The following is a 12132-nucleotide window of genomic DNA, read 5'->3' on the forward strand; positions in this document are numbered from 1 at the left end:
AGATTTATGGCAAAAATATGAACAGCTGTTGGAGTTTAATTTATTTTTGTCGCTTGGCTGGTTGTTTGCTTTGTTTGTCCAGTGTGGACCAAATCATTATTTGGAAGCGGATCAAAGAGTTTTTCTAAACGGAGAGGTTAATGAGTTTCCTTTCCTACATTTAATTCCAGTTAAATCTTAAATATTACATCTACATAATGTGTTCTGTTGGAAAAGACGCTTCGATGAAACACTTTGCCAGAACTAAACAATATGCTCTTTCACTAATTCATTGAAAATTTGTCACGGCAGGTATGCCACTAATGTCCTCAATGTCCCATGACAAGTAAATGAGAACCTTCTTCACTGGACCACTTCAGTATTTTAATAATTAAGGCATTTTCACTTTGGTCAAACCCTTCACATCACATTAAATAAAATGAGGAACAATGATTATTGCAATAAGAATTTATATGTCTATACCCAAGTAACTAAACACTGAGATTTCCAATTAAATTTTCCAGTTTAGAGTGCCTGAATAGGAAAAAAAAACTCTTACAGGCAACTGCAAATGAAGCTTGACCTTTACAATGAGCATCAGTGTTTCACAGCCAATGAACTAATTGCTAATGGAGCACATAGAGAGAGAAAGAAAGAAAGAAAGAGATTTCATACTCATTAGAGCATCAGTAAAAGTTTAAAGCAATATACACAGAGATGTATCCAGATGATCACACATTCGCACGGTTGTTTATTACTCTTAATAACACTCGGCATGAATATGGTCCATCACAATTATAAGTCTAGACATAATCCAAAAGAAAAGAAGGGTAATCACAAATGATCTTTTCAGCTACAATGGGTTGTACTAGACAATGATGAGATTAAATAGAAAGCAAACGGACAATTTTGCTTGGAAGTCATGTGCAATTCATATTTGGTTTAAAGAGAAAACATTAACTCGCACAGATGTCAATAATGTCAACATTGTTACAAATTGTGCTCAAACAGCTTGAGAGATCAAATCAAATGCTATCAAAAGATATTTCAATATAAACACAAACTTATCTCATCTATTCAAATTTGAGCCATCCAGCAGCATTGACTATATGTACGGTAGTTCTTTTGTGTGCGCCTGAGACAATTAAGCTATAATAAGCCCCACCCATTATCACGGTTACCAAAATATCTCAGACCATCCAGAAGGTCTTGAACGATCACCCTGATCAACTTTTTTACGAGATGGCTAATTCGTATGACATAGTACAATGTGAATCAGAAAACAGCGCACGATTATTAGAAAAATGCAAAACTGAAGTCGCATCTCTAAACCTAGCATCGCTCGGGAGAAAGAAAATCTTATTCAAACGAACAAATAAATGACAAATTCGTCCAATTTCATGTGAGATGGTGTTAGACCGACTCAACAAAAGACAATCCATACTCATTTCCTACAGCAGCTATAAAGATTAGCCTTTCATTTAAGTTTAATACATCATTAAAACACCTTCCTGACACTCCTTGATCAATCTACGCAAAGGTCAACACCTCCTCCAAAAACCTCATTCAGAATACTTATGTTACAATTAAACAACGTAAGCAGGCCACTGCAATTGAGTTACATCTCTTTGAGAGCTCAAACAGGTGGGTGTTTTTAAATTGCTATTAAAATTGCATCGCATAGGTGCTGGTTGAGAATGTTGATCACTGAATCTGAATGTTGAGCGCACGATGTCTGGATGGTGTGAATCATTCATTCATGATATGACAGTGTTTCAAAGACAGAGAGACCCAGTTACAGGTTCATTTTCTAAGATCTGTACCTTCAGAATCAAAAAAGCTTTGAAAAAATATAAAAAGAATCGCTTAGTACTTCTGCACTTTCGACCAAATACTTTTCAATACTACAGTGAAGGTTATACTATATGACAGCATTTCCTTGACACTGAGAAACACAATGCCAAAGTAGCATCTGCTTTTTTAAGCTTAAACTTAAAACCAGTGGGCTGCAAACATAAATGGATATTTCATCATATTACCACTTTCAGAGGATCTCTTTTCTTCTCAAAACCGTCTATCACACTGACCTCACTGGGATACCGCTATGCGGCTTCCTGTTTTTCTCTGCCCACCTTCTGCCCCCCACCGCCTATAAGACGGGGCTTTGATTGCATCCTGACCTGCGGGTGACTTTTTTACTCTCACGCCGACACAACTCTCACACGATGGCTGAAATCATGTCATGAAACGACAAGTGGCTACTCGTGCAATCTGCTGGTCGAGCCCTGCCAATCACATAATTTTGGACGAATGACTTCATCCCTGATGAATCAATGGCCTGACAGATTGTTCTCCCTGCATGAGGCTGATCCAGGTTGGGTTAGTTTTGTTTTTTTGTGCTGGTCATTGTTGAGCTAGGGTACAATTTAGAGTAGTGGTTCTCAAATGGGGGTACACGTACCCCCAGGGGTACTGCAGGGGGTACGTGAGAGAAACTGACATTTCGGAATAAATAATGAAAAACAATCAAATAGGATAATGGTATTTATATATGAAATTAGGACTACACAAAGATGCATAAAAATAAATAAATACATTTAGATATAATAAAGGTTTGACTCTCATTTCACTCTTTTTAAAGTTAAATTTTGTTGTCTGGTCAAGGGGTACTTGGCTTGAAAAATCATAAAAGGGGGTACTTAAGACAGAAAAGTTTGAGAAACACTGATCTAGGGGACACCATGCTAGCGCATGTATTTTTAATTTTTTTTTAGTTGGTATCTAGCTGGACCAACCAGGACCAGCTAGATACCAACAAAGAAAATTCAAAATACATGTGCTAGCTAAAAATTCAAACTAAAAACCATGGTTCAAAACACACATATAAGCTTAAAGGGTCTCCCAAAAACAAAAAAAATATAATTTATTCGTCTTTACGTCATTCAGAACTTTTTCATTTTTAGTGTCCACTCAGAAAATGGCAAAAGTGATGAAAATGTCACTCAGTCATCTACAGCTTCAATGGGGTAGTAGGTAAGTCACGTGACCAGTCATTTTTAACACTATCGCTTGCTTTATTGTGTTTTTGGACGAACTTGTGACAGATTTTGCACTGCTTCAACTTCGCCGCTACGTATGCAATAAACTGCACTGCGACAAGGTAAGACATGTTTTATATTTAATCCTGTTTGCTGTTAATGTCTGGCCTATATAGAGCACCAGCAGTCACGTGACATTTTCTGTCTAAACGCCATGCTGGCAGGCGAGAACACCCGGGAGTGAATATGAATTGAATGACGCAAGCATGAGTTTCAAGGCAACAGTGTTCCCTGCGCACTTTAGACCACTGCATAGCAAAACTTAATAGATTAAATTTAACAGATCCCTATAATGCCCCCGGGGAGCTTTTAATGTGTATCAATAAAGAAACTGATAGCTTTCCTGACCTGCAGGATTCTAATATCTACAACTACCTCATCAACTTTTCATCGTCCAACTCCAGAGACTCTTTAAAAGCCTGGAGTGGTTAAAATTAACGTGGATTTTGTAATGGATATTCAACTTTGGAGTATGCCAGCTTAAACCTGCTTTGTCGTCATTGGAAGGGTAAGTCAACGGTGTTGACGCCATGGAAGCCATGATGGTGGTCAGACACGCTGGGGTTGTGTTAGGAGCCCACTGCGATTGCACAGCTGGACTAGGCGATTGCTGCTCTCAAGTGTCTTGTTTTGTATTTGGCATCTATTTGTGGGTTTGAAGCGTTTCAAACACAGTATAAATGGCAGATGGTTTAGTAGATATTTTGTTGGAGTCCCCCTTTCGCTGCAGAAATTATAGCTTTAAAAACCACATTTTAAACGATATAATGGTAGGGTTTGTTATCTGTCTTTATGCACGTTCATTCAGTTTTGTGGATTCTTATACACGTTTTGTTTAAATATGATGTGGTTTAATTTTTGGTTCCGTTACATTGGAATGTCGTTGTTGTTTGGCCAGAGGAAATTTTTCCATATTCTAGGTTTTGTTGGAACGCCGCCAGTGCACTCACATATTCAGTTTTTCCCCAAATAGCGAGTCACTTTAGGGGAAAGAGGTGAACAAAATAAGTGAGCAATTTCGGACACTTTGGGCCGTCTCGGTTTGAAACATGTCGTGATTTGTGAGTCAGCAAGTGCACATCATTGTGGGTTAAAAGAGTGAAGGAATGTAGGGAATGAGGTTTAACAGACGGAATATTCAACACCTAATACACTAGGACATGGGGAGTGGCTTCAGTGAGGTGCTGTACGAGATAAAACCTAAGCAAACCGTCCACTGTGTAATCTCATTGGTCAAAATCAGTGCGTTACACAACTCATATCTGCGGATTGGCTGTGATTGCATCACACTGCACAGGGTGAACAGACAAATTGCTTGTGTGCAAACCTGATTAGGACACGCTAGAACGACTAGCTTAAACGCACCACCAGCTTCAGCTCTGAACACTTTTTCTCATTTCAAAGTTGAGGCATTCCCAAAGAACTGCCAATAGTGCGTTGTGAATGTTATTGCCTATGACTCAACCATGCTGAATTGTAATGTGCCAGCGTCTGATTATCTGTGTGGGTGAGTTACGGGAACATATTCTCTCCTCTGAGCAGATCTGTGGGTTTTTGCGTGTTTGTTTGTTTTGTGCAGAGTGACATTGAGGATGACATGCTTCCTTCACAAACCGCGCGACGGGACCCAAACTGAGGCCCCCTGCCGAGGCATGATTGATAGCAGTAGCTTCCAAAAACGCTGAAAAGATTCTTTAATGAACAGACTTTCCCTCAAGATTACTGACGAACAACAAACGGACAAAATGACAAACTAAACTCTGAGCACAGAGGCTGACAATGTGAACGTCTTCTTGAGTCTCAAAAGCAGCGGCTTTGTCGAGGGCATGCGCAAGCACGTGCCACATGCCCACCTATTTTAAAAAGAAATTGTGCATATGCCTGATTAAAAATGAGGGATATGTATCCAAGGCCAGCAAAACTTAATATTTTAACATAAGGACTGACCTGAAAGACATAAGAAAAGACAAACATACTGAATGTTTTGGACTACAGTGGCTGGTGTCCCCGCCGGCATATTTTTCACATTTCAATTCAAAAAAATCAACTGGATCAAATTTTGAAAGTGAACATTTTATACAATCACCGCAGGCCTACTTCAGCCACCAATAAGGGACTATGAATGCCAAAAAAAACCATTTTGACTTGCATTTTATCTTGTAAAGGCTGGCCTTGCGTACTTGTGAAGTCGGCACTAAAATCCAGTCTGAACAAATGAATTAACAGTGTGGAAAATATGAATCTTGATCTGAGACGGAGGTAAGACCTCCAGTACCCAGTCAACCCTCTGAATGGCGCATTAGTGTCACTCCAATCTTAATGGCACGATGGAAGGAGGATCTCATTGTCATTTTTAATAACGCTGGAAGCTGGAAGAGGTTCGTGTTCATCAGAGATAAGATACGGCTGTCACCCTGTTTTCTTCCTTCACGTAAACCTGAAACTACTCAAACACATGCCCTTAACCATGCTGATTTATGAAATCACCAGACTAATCCTCCAGTATGAGATAAATAAACACTGGTGGCAGAAAATATAATGTTATATTTCAGAGGGCGGTGTTTCAAAAGAAAATCAATGCTGCGAAGCATGATGGTTAGATCTGCTATTTAAGGCTGATGATCTTTAAAAATGGAGTTGTAGCATGCATCAAGGAAAAAATTAACTAGATGAAGCAAAGAAGGGTTCAGATTGCTTGAGTAACTTAAGAACATGATCAGATTAATATAAATGAAAGGAATACAGATACACAGATCACCCCGTAACTGCAATAGTTTTAACCAAATCTTCCGCATGTAAATGTTCTGTGAATAACAAAAAATGTACTAGGTCTAACTGAAAAAAAATAATAAAATTGAGCTAAACCCTAAGGGACAACATCTTAAAAGAGAAAAGGCACATCAAAACTAGACTGACTTCCCTACTTCTGTAGAAAACACATAAGAAGATATTTTGAGAAATGTGTCAGTGGTTTTCCATACAATGGAAGTGAATGGTGTTCAATGTTGTTCGGTTGCCAACGTTCTTCAAAATATATTTTGTGTTCTGCAGAAGAAAGTCATAGAGGTTTGAAACGGCACGAGGGTGAGTAAATGATGTGAGAATTTTAATTTTTGGGTGAACTATCCCTTTATGACATTATACTGTACTTGTTGGCACCTTAACCAATATGATTAAATCAATGTGATAATGCAAAAACATCACCACACAACTATAATACCTACTGTAATTATTTTATTTCATTGTGATATTTCGTTCCACAACATACTGTTACACCCTTAACACCGTGTCTGCAAGGACCGGAAAGGGCAGGCGCGACGCAATATGACAACCAGCTTGTTCTTAACGGCTTAATGCGTTTCTAATGTATTATGTCGTTTCGCGTTGCGCCCGTAGCGTCCAGTGTGGACACGGTGTTAGGTGTGTTACGGTATGTTGTGGAACGAAATATCACAATCCTAAAACAATTACGCATGGGGTAGTTTAATGAATTTCATTAAATTGCCATTTAAATTATATCAATTCTAGACTGAATTACAAAAACACATCCTCAAATGTATAAACTGAACTGGAACTTTAAATGCTTTCAATACTGAATGTTGCACAGCTCTGAAAATATACTGTTTTACTCAATCCACAAAACATGCCTCCATGCCTTCATTGAAAGTACATATACACAAACAATTACATTCATTGTTAGTTAAAGTCCTCTTATACGAAACAACTTCCCCATTCAAATTTAAAGAAGCCAGCAATCTGCTCTAAAATCTAAAGCCAGTACTGTCAAACTCAGACCTTTTTGGGTCTTATTAGGGCACAAACTCTGCCGCGGTCACAGCGCCGCATTCAGGCACACAATTATATCTATGAGCTTTTCTGCCAGCAAAAGTGGCACATTAGACCGGGCAGCCACACGCAGGTCTAGCACTGACTCACCTGCCCGAGCATTTGCTTTCTCCGTGGTCGTGCGGCAGTGATGTGTCCTGATGGGAAATGATATCCTTATTGAGCCACTGCATGGGCTCTGAGTCATTTGTTTCGAGGGTCCGTGATGACAGCAGCCAGAGCTTCTCCTCACCAGCTCAGAGATAAATTGACTATAAATCACCTCATCACTTTCCCCCACTGACAGTTTTTGAGACTTTCTACATTTTAACTGAATATTTGGGCACAGGGTACGATGACAGGGCCGGACATTTTAAGCGCCCTGCCTTGTAGGGGGGAATAAACCCCTGGCAACAAAGTTCTGTGGATTAATTTGACGTTATTCTCAACAATATTACCAACTCAGAAACTGTGAAATACTTGTATTAAAAAGGGGACCGGGTAAAAGTTTTAGGAATTTGCTTTTGAATAGTTTAGAATAAGCCTTTGAAACTCTAAGAATAAGCTGAGGGTTTGTGTATTAACTGTGCATGCAAACAACAAAGTCTGCACATTCTGTACACTATATCATTTGAAAACTGTGATGACACAAGCTAGAGGCTCAAAATACAGATACTGTCCTATACCAATGCCTAAATAGTATCACCATAGACTTGGGGTGAATGTTTAGTCCCAAAGCAATAGCTTAAAAACTTATGAACCCAAAATAAGATACGCTTAATGGTCTCAACGGTGATAACTTAAAGATCACACATATCAAAGGGCAGATCCATATCTGCTGTACTGCTAAATCCTTTTCTTCATCTTTTTTTACAGTCATAAAAATAGAGAACCATTTTTGGTTCCACAAAGAACCATTCAGTCAAAGATTCTTTCTCTTTCATACTTGTTTAATCTGAAGAACCTTTTTTCGCCACAAAAAACCTTTTGTGAAACAGAAATGTTTCTCAGATGTTAAAGGCTCTTTATGGAACCAAAAGGTTTGTCTATGCCATAGATGAACCTTTTTATAAGAGTGTACAATAAAAATAACTAAACCTCCGTAAAACAAGAAGCAGCATTTTGTTGAAAATGATCAAGATTTAATTATTTTCCATATCGCACTGACTAATTCCATCTTCTGGTATTCATCCTCACAATATTGACCATAAGGGTGAAAAATAAAAGTAATTTAAAATACAGATGAAAATAAGCCTTAATATCTCATGCAATTTTACTCCTCAATTAAATTAGCTGTTTTAAGGATGTTTATATATCTTTCCACAGAAACTAGACAGCATTAAACTACATTTACATTTCTAATCTATGCAGATGCTCTCTTTCCAAAGTGACCTGCAATAAAATGCACGCACAGACGAATATGCACAGCCCAATATCCTTAAATAGCCAATATGAATGCAGAAAGCTCCAGACATACTGCGTTTACTAAACTAGGTCTTAGAAAAGGAAGGCGTTCATTCTTCCCTCAAGGACGGGGTGCGGAGGGTCTTCCAGATTGCAAAAGGAGGTGCCATTGGACAACCACATCCACGCCAGACTGTCTGTGTTTGTTTATAAGCTAGTGGACTGGATGGAGTCTGCTGTGATATTTACTTTGGCCACCTTCTCCGTCTCTCTGGTGTGACTTTTGCTCAGCACCCCATCCTCAAGTAATGGCTTCCAAATCCCATTCCAAACAGGCAGATGTGGTGATACGGGGGGAAGGCTATGTGACCGACAATAACCTTATGCATATTCATACATTTAAATTTATAGGGAATATTTGGTAAACAGAAAATGACTAAAGCACCCTGAAATTAAACAACACAGCCTGGTCAACGGTTTGAGGAATATGCAATCGCTGTGAATATGCAATATATAAAAAAAATACTTTATCCTGTGAAGACATTCAGAGTTTTTCTTGAGCATCAAGTATTAAAAATGTAGCATTAGAAACTCTTACATCATTAAGGGATCATCACAGGCACTACCAAAATTTAGTTATGTGATGGATAGACCATGATGCTGCAAACTAAAACATCCCCTTTGTTCCCAAAAGCAAAAGAAAAGTTCTACACTTATTCGTCTTTTCCTGTTGCCGCATAAGTAATAGAGTGAGTCTGGAATTGTATCCTGAGTCCTGAGTGACCCGGAACGAAATAGAGACTCGGATTTGTCCTTTGTATTCATCTTCATTTGTTTCCATGTGATCCAAATCTAATTGCCTACGTGGGTCTCAACGGTTTCTCTCCTGGTTAAACCATTACACCCACATTAATAAATCATGAGCCGCACATCACAAGGAAATAAATAATGCTTACTAATATCCTATAACTTCTCTCACTAATTAAACTAGCATGTGTGCCCCAGAACTGCGTTTTGTTTTCCGCTTCAAGTTCACTCTATTTCAAGACAGACTGCCGAGACATCAAGGATATCCGAGTGACTTTCTTCTCCAGCCGACGACGACTGACAAAATCCCTTGTGGGAAGAGAAGCTGTGTGAATTCTCTAGTTAAAAACGGAGAGGGCGTCGAACGCCGATGAGAACCCACGGAGAGCCTCTCCGGAGGTTTGTAGAGGCTCTCAATTTCTGCCACAAAACTGGAGCTGTGACAGGTTGCCAGTCCCTCTGACGGAGAGCTGAAGAGACACAGCATGACTGCCAATCCAAAGGACCAACTGCACACAAACACTGTGAATCTCAGAAGCGTCTCTGTACCCCCTTTCAGGACGATTTACGGGTGGCATCATGATGCATCAACACTTTTTGGAAAAGTCTGAATCTGGAGCTCTAAATATTCTTTTCATGAAATGGTAACGATTATGTCCTCCAGTTATAATGGTTGCTAAACCCCTGATGATAACAGAGCAACGATGGCTGCATCAGGTGATCCGTCAGACATTTTCGACATCATACGTAGCACATCACCAACAGGATGGTGAAATATTCATTCTGTCACCTGAGATTTTTGATAAGATTGGACGCTAATGACACATCAACTATAAGACCCAAGTGACCGCCAGACATTTCTAGTTGATATAAAGATTAAAGAATCAATATCTATTACAGGCTTAAAGAAAAGGAGTGCAGACATTGGCTTCAGCCATAGTGTGATTTTGATCAATACTCGGTTTTGTCCAACATATACCTCAAAAATCTTTAATTCATCTCTACAATCTTACCGTCTGGTTATGATTTCTGCTCTGTGAAAGATTTCCATTTGAGCTCTAAATTGTGTAACTGTACAACATTACTTACACAAGAAAGACGTCTCCAACCTTTAATCTTTGTGGAGCAATTTCCAATCACAATCCTATTTAAAAAACCTGGCCTCAATATAGACCACTCCGGAAGGCGTAAACATGGTGCTCCAAAGGTGGTCCAGCAGAACCTTCTGTTCCTGGTAGAACTTCCTGTTGTAGTTTTTTAAAACTGCACGAATGTTTGAACAAAATTAGGGATGCACGATAAATGATCCGCCATATCGTTCAATTAATGGTCATTGTTAATGTTGTCGGTATCGGACAATAATAAAATTCAGGCTGATATATTATAGCCAATAAATCCTAAACAATTTCTTATGGTGAACTTCTGCAGCTGTACACTGATCAGAGTTAAAATACTGTACAGTACTGTCTTTCTGTCACTTACTGCAATTACCAAAACATTGTTGATGTATGTACAGTATGTAGATAGTAATGAATGTGTAAATTATAGGAACAGAAGCATATTGCTTGAATCAGACTGCTGCCTGAATGCTTTTAAGGCTATTAAGAACACTTTACTGGGTTGCTCTGAAAGAACATATATAATTTGTTTATTAAACCAGAAAAGTTTGAAGGATGCAGAATCTTTAACTAGCGTAAAGTAGGCTTTTTTAGGGGGAAAAGAGAACTAATGGTTTCCCTATTTTCTGCTGTCAATGTTTTCAAATAAAAGCCAATTTTGTCTTTTGTTTCAGTCTTAGTGAATTTTATATTAATATTTAGATATGGTATACCGGCCAGTATATTGGTTATCGGCTTCCAATGTTAAAGAATTATCAGTTATCGGCCAAAATTAACATATCGGTGCATTCCTAAACAAAATATAACCAACAGAACATTAACAACAGAATCTAAGCGGTATCGCTTAAAGATGTAATCATATATGTAAGATTATGAATAAATTACAAAAAAAAAAGAAACTGGAAATGCTTCTGGACCACTGTTTAAAACTCAAAGTGGTCTACACAGCATGGATTTAGAACTTTAATGGACCTGATTGGAAATATATTTGAAAATTAAAAAAGTGAGTTTAGAAGCTGGTGTTCATGATGAACAAAGTACAGTAGTATGGGTAGTTGATATACTGTATATGTCAGTGTCATTGTGTGACAGCAAAACAAACGTGATTATATATTACTTTGTATAACTATTAATAATATTTTTATAAAATAAAATAGAACAAGAGAGATACAGTATACTGTATCGTTATTGATTTTTGTGGTCCATTTCTCAACTACCCTTATAATATTCTCACACATATACTATGTAAATAAATATGCACAAATCAGAATTAAAACCGTCTAATTTGCTAATGTGGAATCATAAGTGCTTTCATGATAAAATTGTTATACATATACAGTGCTTCATTAATCTTGCAATTCATTTTCATGGCTGGTTTGTCATTTAATTGGGTACAATGTTTGACACTTTAATTACATATTTGCTAGCTTTTCACATAAGCAGAAAATGAAATAAATTATTATCTGAAATGAAAAACGACAGGTCAAGTAAATACAGGCAAAAAATATCTTTAGAGAGTTACATCTGCGTGAAAGAATTACAGACGGCTCCCTGTGCTAAACTTGCCATCACAGTGTTAAGGTGTTGTGGCTGGGTGCACGGCTTGTTTTGCTTTGCAATTGTAAGGTTGTTCTGGATAATTGAGGTGGCTCTACTAAAAAGGGTCAAGTCAAACATGGCAAATCAAATACAGCATTTTTATCAACCGTTTCATCTTCTTCTGGATTAAAAAAAATGCAGGTTGCTTTAAAAAAAGCACCCAATACAGTCAACAAACTGTGTGAATTAAAAGCACAAACAACCTATAATATATTTTAATATTAAAATCAAATATCATAGTAAATCTCTCTGAATGGTTTTCCAGACCCAGTTATGACATCTGACAATAGAGCATTTCCCCA

General features: G+C 38.0%; 1 protein-coding gene across 2 annotated transcripts in view; it reads right to left on the minus strand.

The window, feature by feature from the left end:
- Positions 1 to 12132, minus strand: part of nkain2 (sodium/potassium transporting ATPase interacting 2) — a 125023-nt gene that overhangs the window by 63346 nt on the left and 49545 nt on the right. The window lies entirely within an intron of this gene.

The sequence above is a fragment of the Triplophysa dalaica genome, chromosome 13 (genome assembly GCF_015846415.1).
Source record: "Triplophysa dalaica isolate WHDGS20190420 chromosome 13, ASM1584641v1, whole genome shotgun sequence".
Taxonomy (NCBI): domain Eukaryota; kingdom Metazoa; phylum Chordata; class Actinopteri; order Cypriniformes; family Nemacheilidae; genus Triplophysa; species Triplophysa dalaica.